At 38.7% G+C, this 13,897-nt stretch overlaps 1 pseudogene; it reads right to left on the bottom strand.

Annotated features, from left to right (window-relative positions):
* LOC147443110 (MLO-like protein 10) overlaps positions 1 to 13,897 on the bottom strand; it is a 33,583-nt pseudogene that overhangs the window by 478 nt on the left and 19,208 nt on the right.

The raw sequence follows: 13,897 nt of genomic DNA on the forward strand, positions 1-13,897 counted from the left end.
CCTTTTATAATAAATTTTGAAGGTGAAAAAACCTATAAATCTTGGTAATTACGGTGTATTTTTGTCCAAATACCTCTTAATTTTGGCAAAAACCTCTAATTTCTCACTTAAAAGGTTTTCCAAGTTTTTTATTTTGAGCCCCGATAGCAATCTACCATTAGTGATTGGATAGCTAGTTCATAGAGTGACTACTTTTAAGGAAACACTATTGCTCAAAAGTCCACGACACAAGCACTAGAGAAATGCATGCAGGAGGCTAGAAATATTACCTGAGATACAAGGGCATAGCTTGGTAATGTAACAAGTCCCATTATAACTTGCGATGCAAACCTGCATTTTCCATTGATGCACATAGGTAAAAAATTAATCATGCATTTTGCATCATTCATTTCTCTATATGATATCATTCCATAGAGAGATCATGATTCTTACCCAATTATAAGTCGTACAATGAGATTTTCCTTTTCTTGATAGACACAATTTTCACCAGAGAAGCTAAACTGGAAAACAAAGTTGACATATATATTACTAAGGAAGTTTATTGCAAAAACTATGCGATTGTGTTTTCTCTCACACACAAAAATCAAGGTTAAGTGTATTAAGTGATCTACTAGTTTGTTTGTGATCAAATCTAGTAGAAAGAATCCTGCCACAAATGCTTGAGAACATGCTAGTATTCCAATTTCAATTGAAGCCCATTGCTCCAATTGATAACTGTTGTGCACTCTAGAAAATGAATCAGGGTTGATAAAGAGGCTCTTACTGCAATCCAAAGTACTAAAGATACATGCAAGGCATTCTATCAATAACAAGAAATCAACTTAGTTACAACAAATATTTGCTGCAACACAAAAACTAAATAATAGCCACGAAATATCTTCAACATGAAAATTAATTGGATGTATGATTATCAATGCGGCAAACCTGAAAATGTATGAAGTGAATGCACCAAAGGGTGAAACGCGGGCGATTAAACCAAAAAAGGTTGTCACTCAACTTTACATTCGGAACACCCAATGTCAAAGCGTGCGCTTGATGATATCGAAGTGCCATATTGGTTATAACAAATTGCAATTTTGTGCCCACTATCAAAAGTAGCTTCTCGTGAAAACAAAATTAATAGAGAAAAAAGCTCATTAAAATCTGACTTCTAAAAAACCCACTTGAATCACGAAGCTTAGAATTTTTCATCTAAACAAGTTATTTAAAACCCTAACTTTGACAAAAATTCACATTAAAGCTTAATAGAACATAAACAAACTCATGTTGTATACTTACAAGCAAAGCAATGAAGGCTGTCCAAAGCTTGGTTTCCCACCCTATGCATGCAAAGAAAAAAAATCAAAGCAGAATCGGTCAAGGATCTTTATTCTCATACACATAGGTTGTATTGGCCAAACTCTATTGTGCTTCTATCGTATAAGGCTACTAAAGTATGAATACATGCTAACCAAGCAGAGTGTTTGGCAATTCAAACTCAAAGAATGATACCCTATAGTCAATAAATTCTAAGGCAGGACGCTCGCAGGGTGCGCCTATAAAATTCTCAATATAATATGTGTTTAGAGCCCAATAAAGAATCTCATTTACACATTTTGTGAAATGGAATAAAACTACCCCTCTTTCTTCATAAACCTGTCACTTTTTTTAAAAAAAAGAGTTAAAATACCCTTTATAAAAGTGAAAATTTATAACTCATATGAATTAAGAAATACCCTTCTATCAAGCACACGTGATACACCTACATATCTACATGGTGCACCTTGGACACAACCATTCTATGACATCTTGACTCAGCAAACCAAAAAGCCACCTACCATTGGGCAAGAGCTAGCCACATGGAGGCATTGACACCAATCAAATTCACAGGGTGGAAGAAAGCATACATTTACAAAGCTGGTTCTATAATGCTCAATATTCTACTCTATTTATATCATACTGGGCCTATATTGGTTAATCAATTTGAATAAGAGATAGTTGCAAAAACATAATATGCAAGCCTACTTCACTTACCTTCTACATTCACCAGTAACCATAGGCACGCAAATAGCCATAATGCTGGACTGCAAAAACAACACAAAATAATATGCTATACAAATATCATGTATGTAGGTATCAAAGAAACATCAATATAGTAACACATGCACATGAGTACTCATTTAAGAGTGAGAGAGAGAGAGAGAGAGAGAGAGAGAGAGAGGGAGATAGAGTTAGAGTTAGAGAGAGAGTTAGAGAGAGAGAGAGAGAGAACTCTAACTCTCTCTCTCTCTCTCTAACTCTCTCTCTAACTCTAACTCTATCTCCCTCCCTCTCTCTCTCTCTCTCTCTCTCTCTCTCTCTCTCTCTCTCTCTCTCTCTCATTGCAGTGAATACTTGATCAAACCTGATGCCCACAACGTATTGGAAATCATCCTGCAAGGATCTCCTTATGTACTTGTGAAAATTGAAACTTAAATGGCGTGGCGTGTGACTCTGTTTCATTTTCATCAAAGTAGACTGATTAGGATTTGGGAGTTTGGCAAGGAAGACACACACATGCACACACACACACACACACACACACACAGAGTTTCAACTCAATATAATGTGCACATATAGCTCAGGATTGTGTGTCTCAACTTCTTTCAAACATATAGCCTAGAATCACCTCTCTCTCTCTCTCTCTCTCTCTCTCTCTCTCTCTCTCTCTCTCACACACACACACACACACACACACACACAAATATATATATATACCATGATAAAGCCATTATGAAGGGTGATATAGTCTGTCTCGCTGATAGGATGAAAGAATTGGCGAAAGAAGGCAACCTACATGCAAATTCCATAATCTCTCTCTCTCTCTCTCTCTCTCTCTCTCTCTCTCTTTCTTTCTCTCTCTCTCTCTCTCTCTCTCTCTCTCTCTCTCTCTCACACACACACACACACACACACACACACACACACAGTATGAAGTCTTGAGTTGAAGACTTGTGACCAGGTACAAGTCTTCCCTCCCCACCCATCTCCCAAGACACCTTGAAGATCTATTCACACTTGGTCGTGGTTATTAATCCAATGAAAAACTCCCAATATAGCCTTGAAATGTGAGGAAATTCCCAAAATACCCCTCAAATTTCAAAGATTCCTAATATACCCTTGTATCAATCTTAGATGTCTTGCTTCATAGCTTAGTCTTTTTTACAATAGAGATTTATCTTTAAGTCTCACATAGATGAAAATTTTCACCAATCACCTAACAAATAGAGGCATTTGTGTATAAGGTAGGAATAATCTATTTCAACTTGAAAGCCCACAATACCCTCCAAAATCCTAGTTCTATCATCTACTATTGAGGAAAAACCAACCTTCCCACGAAAACTTACAAAAAGGAAAACATTTGTAGATTTTTGCAACTCTAACAAGGGGTATTTTGGGAATCTAAACCTCATAAAATTCAAAGGTATTTAAGGAATTTTAGGAAAAGATAAGGGATATTTTGAGAATTTCCTCAAATTTCATGGGTATTTGTAGGTAGCAATTTAAAAGGACGTCTTTTTCACATCAATTTAACCATGAAATTGCAACTAAAAGGATAACAACTCTCAATTATCATAGAATGGCTATTTAAGGACAACCGTAGGTGGAGGAGTTCGTTCACCTATCTCAGTAATGGAGGAGCTGATTATCAGCTCATGGAATGTTAAGGGGCTCAAGACCCAAAAGAAGAGATCCCTCTTCTAGGAGGAAGTAAGAAAATCAAAGGAAGTTAATTGTTGGGTTGTCCAGGAACATCACCTCGACTCTGCAAGTAAAAGAAAACAAGCATTGGGGAAAAAGCTTGTATTTTATTGAGAGGGTGGTGATGGTTACAGTGGTGTAATGATGGTTGTGGACAGGGACCTTGAAGCTAAGGTGGTGCTCAATCATCCCTCTAGGAGAGCTTTTGATCAAGTGGGGGGACCAACATATCACCATTGTCAACATTGTATGGTCCCTGCATGGCAAAAGAAAGAGAAAAGCTTTGGGATTAGCTGAAAGGCGTGCATGTGGAAGGGGAGTGGCTTCTATTGGGAGACTTCAATATGGTCTAGAGAAGAGAAAGGATAGGACAGGCTCCTCGAGCATGCTTGTGGGATTAGAGAGATCTAGGTGGCAAAGATTGTGTGAGAAGTTGTCTTTAGCGGACTTGTGAGAGGTGGGTCCATGGAATAGCATGCCAAGATTTACATATACGAGCCTGCAACATGGTGGCACATCATCTCAATTGGATAGATGCCTATTGTTTTCATCAAGTCCACTGGCTATCACCATTGCTTGATATGAAGGTGGTAACTTCACAATATGCCTGTCGGATCACCTACCACTAAGCATGAAATTCCAAGAAACCAAAGAAGAAGGACACTACCCTCAAGGATCAAATAAGTTACTTACAATAGGGGCACATCTCTTTAAAGACCCTCTCTTTAGAACCCTGGTCACAGAAGCTATAAGACATCTTTGTAAAGATGTAAAATTGGTAAGCCCTAAGGCCTGGGATATCTTCACCAAGAATATTCCAAAAGCAATCAAGACAGTAGGTCCTAGAAGAAAGAAACACCACGAGGAGCAATTAAAGAAACTCACAGACAAAGTAGAGCTGTTAACCACCAAGAAAAAGATGGGTTGGCTTCTGAAGCCGAGCACAAAAAGGTGGCTCGAAGAAAAATGCAACTTGACTGAATAAAAACTTGAGTAGGTGAAGAAGACCAGAATTCTATATAGAGAGACTTTCCTCTAGCCGGAGGAGGCTAATCAATCTCACTTCTTCAGGGCCCTCAAAGTCAAGAAAAGTCAGGGCATTGTCCACTCGTTGTCTGATGGAGAAGGAAAGGCAATTAAGGACCCATATTTAATGGCTCATATGATGCTTAACCACTTGCAATAGCTTATTGAGTAGGCTGAGGCTTGATCCCCGGACGTGGATGGAGCTAGAGTTGGTCTTCAAACAATATCACATTCGGATGCCAACATATTGGAGAAGGCATTCTTCGAGGAGGAATGCTCTCACACATTGCAAGCTTTGGGTAAAGAGAAGTCTCTTGAATGGGACTGCATGACCACAGAGTTATTTAAAGAATTTTGGGAGGATCTTAAGTCTCGGATTACGCGAATGGCTAACCAATCCCTAGTTAATGGAGCTCTTGACTTGAGTATCCAAAGAGGCCTTCTCAAATGGATCCCTAAACAAGTTTGTTGCTCCCATTTGAAGCACTGGTGCCCTATAAATATGATGCTAGTGGCATACAAAATAATCACCAAAATTGTTGCTCTTAGGCTCTTGCCTCTTCTTGACAAGGTCATCACCCCCCACCAACATGGATTCATAAAAGGAAGATCTATCTACGACAACATCCTAGCAGCAATGGTTGGCATAGAGTTTGCATCATTCACTAAGCAAAGTGTGTATTACTTCAATTGAATTTAGATAAAGTGTATGATAGGATCACATGGTCTTTCATTGAAGAGGTCATGAAATCACTGCGCTTTGGGGCGCACATTGGGTGTTGGTAGCCAATTTGAGCTCCTATTTAATGAGCGGATTGTGGGGGCTTTTGAGGTAAAATATCGATCAAGAAAGGATGCCACTTGCTCCCCTTTTATTTGCCATTGGATCTCATCCCCTGGTGACAATGCTCAAAGACAGTGCTTCAAGAGGGGAGATCCAAGGGCTATCCTTCCCCAACCGATTGTGCAAATGTATGCCATTGCGTCGGAGTGAAAGTGAAATATTGAAAAATATTGATTGATCTCCCTCTCAGAAGATGACTCGTTCAATCCGGCAATGTGGCCGATGGAGATGGTTGTCTAGAGGGATGGTGTTTAAGAACCTAAGAGACCCTCTTGGGGTGCATATTAACCACAAGCGTAGACTCTCATGGGTGATGGATAAGATAAGGAGCAAGTTGCATAGGTGGGAGTATGTAATCCTCCCCTTTGCTACCAGATTGAAAGTGATCAATTTGTTTATGCTCCCATATTTAGCATTTAATGGCCCGCTACTTAAGATTGCCAAATGCAACTAGAAGGAGTTCTTAAAATTGATGAAAAGATTCCTCTAGAAAGACAACTTTGGCAATGGGCAATCTTGGAGTTCATAGCAAGGCCGGTGGGACAAGGTGATCTCAAAATTCTAAACCCTAGTACTCATGCGGAGGCCCAGTGTGCCAAGTTTGTGGTTGCAAGCACAAAGAAAGATCAATCCTGGTATGTTATGAAAAAGGCCATGATGGACAATGAAAAACTGAACTCGCAAGGTGTCCAGTGGAAAGAGCTAGATCTACACGATGTCTAACTTGAAGCTTGGGGGCTTAACTAGCGAGCCGGCACCAAAGTGCAAAAAGAGAAGCAGAGGCCTTGGAATGAGGAGAGATAACTAGATACTTCCACAACTCGATGTCTCATTGGTCCCCTTAGCTTTGTAAGGTGGGAAGCATCATGTTGAACCCTGCTTGGAGGGAGGTGGCCAAAAAGATGAACAACAAAGGACTCCATCGACTCAGTTAGTTTTGGGACTTTAGTAGCAGTAGCCTCCCGATTCAATCTCAATAGGATTGAAAGGTAGATGGTAATTAGAGTCTTAGAACGACTTGACAGTTGCTGCCTATCGACCTGCGAGTCTAGGTTTGGTTGCAAACCGTGGCGGTGAAAATATACAGACACTTATATAAACCACACACCAAGGAAGTGTACAACATCCTCATGGTCTCACTAGATTGGTTCTCCCCCCTGAACAAGAAATGATCGAAGGCAAGATGGGTGACAATTGTAAAGAACATTTGGTGTCCACAATGGCTGCTTAGGATGAAGGTCTTTGAATGGAAGGTACGCTGGGTGGCCTTGCCAACTATGGTGAAGGTCCTAGCTAGAGGTACTAGTCCAGATAGATTCCCACAATGCATGTTAGCAAGCAGGAACCTCTCCCATGCGTTGAAGGATTGTCCGGGGATCTGTGACCTAGCAAGAAAGATTTGTAAGTGGGTATAAAAGACATGGAAGATTGGATTCTGCAAGAACAATCTTTTCTCAGGTGGGAAGGTGATCATGAGCCAACCACTTCTAATCAGTACTCGAATTGTCAGGTTCAACTACTTTAAACACGCTTGAAAGGCTAGGAACTATCGACTCTTTGAGAACGTCATTGAAACAGCAAGGTTCACAAAGATCATTCAAGAAATCAAGGAAACGATTATTTCCATTGGGAAGCGGAGGCACTCTGAAGAGTGGGACAAGATTGTGACTGCAACAATATCAGAATTGCATGGATAAAAGTCTAATCCTTAGCCATCCAAGGGTTTTACCTCTGCCACGGTGTGGCCCCCCTATTAACCGATGTACTAATGTTTGTTGGAAGACTTCATGGCTCGACACAAGCATGACTAATAAATGTAATTCCTTTGGGTTGCTAATATAATCTACTTACGATTGTGACTTTTGCAAAAAATAAATAAACAAAAATGCTAGAAAGAGATTGATATGTTTGTGTGAGCATGATGTAAGTGTCTTATAATATAGAACAATGTTTAAAGAGCATTTACATTCAGCTTTCTAATTGCCAAATGGTGAATGCAGTGTTGAAATGATCCAAATATACATATAATTAGCTCTTTTACTAGGATTATGATTCATGATCAGTTTTTGATTCTAATCATTAATGTCATGGATGATGTTTCTAGACAGAGGTGGTTTAGGACATTCCAAAGTAAATGGATGTCTAAAACAATCCGATTTTAAAAACATACCACATAGGGTATGATTGGCTTTTGCATCCATCCAGCTGGTATCGATAGGCGAGACCTAACAAATGTTGTATCCTTTGCAAGTCTAATGTCTCCTCCTAGAAAAGAGAAGTTAAGATGCAATCTTTTTTATCTCATCAATCGAAAAATGCACCATTTTTTTTTTTTGATAATAGGTCTATGTGATACATACTTTGATTAGGGGCATTACATGTTGAGAATGCACTCTCATGTTGATTAATACACCCAACCATGTTGTTATAGGAAAGAGCAAGGGTTACATCTTACGTATATACCTTGCAACCAGCTCCAGTAAAGCTCCAAACATACTCCCTTCTCTCTCTTTTGCTATTGTTGTGTTGTTGTTGTTGCAAAACTCACAATTGTGAGTGGATTATATTAACAACCCAAAAGAATTACAATTATGGTCATGCTCCAAACATACTCCTTTCTCTTTATGAAAAATCTAACAATGTACTACATTAAAAATTCTAACTTGCTAAATAGCCCAAGATGACTTGATCTCTATTATAAATGCAAGCAATTCTTTGGCGACTTCCCTTTATATCGGCATACCAAATATTTGAGCTTTTCAACATTTTGTCACAAATGCTAAATGTAATACCGCAAATTCCAAGCACAAAGGATTATAAATTTGTCATGTATAGTAAACTTCCAATTGTAAAATAAGTTTATTACTCAGATTTTGACTTTGTTCACACAACAAGCCTTTGTATATCATACAACAAAAAGATTATACGTAAATTTGCTTTTGTACAAATAAATCTAACAATTTACCATTAGTGATACGGCCATAGTGTGTAAGCTTTGATAATTTTCACCTTCCTAATTTTAGATGTAGGATATTTAAAAAATTAGGGTTGTATGTGATTTGGGAAACAACTATATTACGAGACCAAAATGATGCATTGTAACATAAAGTATGATGAAATGATATACAATAACCTTTCCACAACTGAAAAATAACTATACGTGGAATCATTTATTGTATTGAGCATATGGAGATTCAACATGGACATATAACTAATTTTTACCAATATTACATGATTCTTTGCTCAAATCCCAAAGGTTCTCTTAATCTTGAGAAGGTCATATGGTTCAAATAAAAAGATAGGTAGAGAAGTAAGAGAGTGATGCTAACATAGAGACTAAAATTCACGAAAACAACACCAAAGATTGAGTCAAAAGATCAAAATCATAGCTAGAATTTTGAAAACTGGAGAAGAAAAGCGGTGCATGGCAATAAGTATAAGTTTGCACCTTTATTGGTGACCCTCTCATGTGGGTGTCCCCTTAGCACATGAAATCGATGACTCATTTGTATCCAAGTGAGTGAGTAAATCAATGGGAGCAAGCAAGTTAGCAAGCATGCAAGTGAGTTGAATTAGTTGAGTGAACCATTGAGGTGATAAAGATGTATCAAATAATGAGTGAGTAGGCAAGCAAGTGAGTATAAGTGCATAAAAAATGAATGATAACATGAATGAGCGACTGGGTGAGAGATTGAGCGAGGAAGCTAGGAGCAAACAACTGCAAGAATGCATAAATATGCTAATGAAGTGTGAACCAGACAATAAATTAGTCAATGCATGATGGATGGTGATTGTGACAATTGCGCAAGCGAAAGAGTGTGTGTGGTGATCACATGACCAACGCAAGCATGAGGGCAAGCTTTTGAGAAAGTGAATGAGGGGAATGAGCAATGCTTGAAAAAAAAAAATCCAAAAACTTGGAAAACCTACATATGTGAAACAACAGAGATAAATTGACAAAATTTGAAGGTTTTTACACCAAATTGCATTAAAATTTTCAAAATTTTGTAGGTTTTCTCACATTTAAATATAAAATTTATAGGTAAATTTCAAAATTTGTAGGTGGTATTACACTAAACCTAGGTTTTGTTTTAGCACTGGGAATGAGAAACTCTTTGATCATGTGTGAGTACATCATTTGAGTTAATCCTTAGGTGAGGCATTTGTTGTCAGCAAGAGATTGAACAAGCAAGCAGGCACATGACCCTTTACAAATAAGCAAAAAATTTATTTACCACCAAGTGAGTGCATCACCATGTTTGAGCTACCTCTGAGTAAAAGTTGAATGTAATGGGCAAGTAAGAAAAATAAGCATATGGATTAGCACCTCTCAACTAAAAAAACGATAGGCATTCGCTTGTTTTGAACCAACATCCCTACCAATAGGAATTGAACACTTCATCTAAACCCGTCCCACCACTTGCGCTATTGTGTTATAGGAAGGGAACCTTGCTATTCTAAACTTTTGTCCTTCTAATGGGGCATGTCTGCTAACTAGGGATTTTTTCCTAAGTATAAATAGGATGTTTGTGAGTGAAGGAGTAAAAGATTGTTTCAATGGATATAACAGGAACTCTTATATAATAATATAAGAATCCAAACAGCTCTCATGACTATGTATTCTTCTTCCAATTGTCTTGTCTGTGTCTAGAGATTTGTAGTGTATTGGTGTATCGAGCGATCCCCAAGGCTTGACCCGAGCTTGAGGCTTCTTTGTACATTTCTTTTATGGAGAAGTCTATCCATCCACTCACTGACTTTGGCAAAAAAGTATAAGATAACAAGGAATGGATGATTAAATAAGAGAAGGAAAGAAAGAAATATAGAAAATAAATTAATGGCCTTTGGAGCCCAAAACCAATCTATAGGCCCATTCAAATACATGTTTTGGCTACATTTCACTCTGGATATCCATATCATGCGGCATAACAAGGAAATTAAAAAAAAGGGGGGGGGGGGGGGGGGGGGGGGGGGGGAGAGAGAGAGAGAGAGAGAGAGAGAGAGGGGGAGGGAGAGGATTGGCCTTGCCCTTTAAAGGTTTATCTTGTAAGTAACATACACCGTACGTAGTCTCAAGTAGCATGAATTTAGTTAGAATATGTATCCTTTAATACTTATATTACAACATAGAAAAATGATAGATTGAAGAAAATATGTTTTAAAAAAATTCACACCGTGGGAAGATTCTTCCGTGTTTGAGATAGCTAGTCTTTCCCATGCTTTCCAATAGCCTACCTAACACAAACAGTGGTTTAAAAACTCCAAAATAAAGGGTTAGGATCAAAATATATATACATTGATGGTGATGATATTTACTGACCACATGCCAAGAGAAACTATCAAAAGGGAATATAGGATGTGAACAAGCGCTAAGATAAAAATAAATATGTGGAGTTTATGAAAGCGAGCTGCAGGAATGAAAGGTTTGTGGCCCTACAAAAGCACCAAATAATCAAATAGACACATCTATATACAAAATCATCGATAAAATATAACATCAATCCCATGCATGAACTGTAAAACTGTTTGGCTTTACTATCATCTAACAAACATGAACATAGACAATTAGAAATGTTCTGAAATCCGAAAGATTATCCTTGAAATGGCTACAAGTGGATTTCTTGTTGCTAAAATTTTTAGTTGAGAGAAACATGCACACTAGTATGAGGTAAATGAGTATTTTGAGTTTTTGGAAGCCTGTTGGTTATAGAAGGAACTTTCTTCACTAGACTTCCATGAGAGCAATTGCAATTGTAGAAGAGAGGACAACAATCACACATAAAAAAAATAAAGCATGTGGGTATGATTCTGGGATTGCAGTTTATTAGATTGTATTTAAGTGAGAGACCCTTTGGAGAAGGAAAGGGCAAGAAAAGTAAAAGGGGAGTATTGTGTCCATGTGACACTTGTTTATTAGATTGTATTTAAGTGAGAGACCCTTTGGAGAAGGAAAGGGCAAGAAAAAGAAAAGGGGAGTATTCTGTCCATGTGGCTCTGATGCAAACTTTTATCTACACTATTATAAAAGGGGGAGGGATTCTGCCCCCTCCCCTCAACACGTGTTAAATCCTCGTCACTCCGGTCGCCTCCAATAGTGTGACATGTAGCTCAGGGCACTCATCGTGCGCACACACACACACACACACACACACACACACACACAGAGAGAGAGAGAGAGAGAGAGAGAGAGAGAGAGAGAGAGAGAGAGGCGGGGGGGGGGGGGGGGGATCGAAGTCCGCCAATAGTACTAGTAACAATAGTGCATCAAGAAACAACAATACAAAAAAGTACAATAATCGTTTGCACACAAGATGAAAAACAATGTTTATATTTATATGAGGATGAAAACAATGTCCATAATTACATGAGGACGTTATAGCACCATGGTTATTCAAACCTAAGTGCAAAATGCTAGCGCTAGAGGAGGAAATATTTGTTGCATGAGATAATCCTTTTTTTTTAGTGCAAAACTATTGTGAGTGATTGTATAAAATGCACCGAGAAATATACAAATAAATCTCAAGCTCATGCCGAGCCTTGAGGGGCAGAAGGTTACATCACAAGCAAGTTAGAAATATGTGTACCGTACCATTACCAAAATCCCTTTACACAACACGGCTTGAGCGCATGGCGAGTGTCGCCCTAAGCCAATCATCCGGGTCTTGCCTTTTACCTAAAACATATACTAACTCCTTAGTTTCTTGTACAATCTCTGAGAAGTTAGTCATGAAGAGGTTGGTATCAAAAACATGGCAATTCTTGACCTTCCAGATATTATTGAAGAAATAGTATCTGACAGTTTGAGTAGAAATTGAAAGTGTAGGACTTTGGAACTGTTTCCCACCAAGGCACATATCCTTCTTGAAGGACCCTATCTTCCCCGTTGTTTGTACCCATTTGCACACCTACCATCCCAGGCCTCTAATTGCTGGGAATTCCATGAAAAGGTGGGCTGAGGTCTTTGCTAGCCAATCTGCACCCCAGATCCAATACCATGTGCAAGAATCTTTATACATGTCAGCAAACCCACCCACAACACATCTCATAGAAATACCTTCATGAAATGAGGCCACTATGGATTTCAAATGTTTGTCGTGGCCTCAACCCATAGAGCTTTCAACCATTGTTTCTTCCGCTCTTTGTTTGAAGGGGCTAACGAATCATTCTCATGCATTAACGCTTGGTAAATGCCCTTGGTATGAGCTTCAAAGATTTGGCTACTCATGGGCCGTTTCCAAGCTTTCCACTCAAGAGTAGGATCCTAGATCCGCATCAAAATGTTCTTGAGGCCTTCTACAACTCTATCAACAAGAATCTTCTAAGTGCCATTGAGATGGAATTGGGTATCCAACTTCTCAGAGGATTTCCAGCACTTATTGTTTCCATCCTATTAACCATTGGAGTCCTTTATTGTTCATCTTTCTAGCAATTTATCTCCAATAAGGGTTCAAAATTACAGCAGTAGATTTAGACAGCCAAGGGGACTAGTGCAAGATGGAGATCTGGAAGTATCTGATTAATTCCCCCCATTTTAGTACCCATGTTTCTCTATTGCAATTTCGCACCAACTCTCCCATGGTGCATGAGATATTCATGTTTGAAGACTCATTTGAAGAGCAAGGGCTCATCCAAAGCTCTTGTACATGTGGCTCATCCAAAGCCACAAGTAGATCTCCAAAAAACGTACCCAACTAGACTTACAAGCATCCCTTTTTCTTTTTTTCAAAACTCACACTTTTGAGTGATTGTATTAGAATTCCAGCAAGAAATATACAAATCCACCTCAAGCTCATGTCAAGCCTTGAGAGACAAAAAGTTACAATAGAGCCTAGGCAGTCGTACCAAGTACCAAACTATTATCAGGCCTTAGTACACAGGACAGCTTGATCGGATAGCGAGAGCCACCCTAATCCAGTCATCTAAGTTTTGCACTTTTCCCACCATATATATTATCTCCTTACTTTCTTGTACTATCTCTGAGAAGCTAGCCACAGATAGGTCCTTGTTAAAAACTTGGCAGCAGTTCATGGCCTTCCAAATATTACTGAAGAAACAATATCTAACAATTTGAGTACAGACTAGAAGCGCAAGATTTTGCAAACGCTTCCCACCAAGGCACAAATCCTTCTTAAAGAACCCTATCTTCCACGTTCTTTTTATCCATTTGCACACCTTCCATGCTAGGCCTCGAATTTATGGGCATTCGATGAACAAAAGGCAAGGTCTTCGCTAGCCAATCTGCACCCTGAACATATATCATGGTCGTTGTTAAAAACTTGGCAGCAGTTCATGGCCTTCCAAATATTA

The sequence above is a fragment of the Adiantum capillus-veneris genome, chromosome 14, assembly GCF_014529385.1.
Source record: "Adiantum capillus-veneris isolate H3 chromosome 14, ASM1452938v2, whole genome shotgun sequence".
Taxonomy (NCBI): domain Eukaryota; kingdom Viridiplantae; phylum Streptophyta; class Polypodiopsida; order Polypodiales; family Pteridaceae; genus Adiantum; species Adiantum capillus-veneris.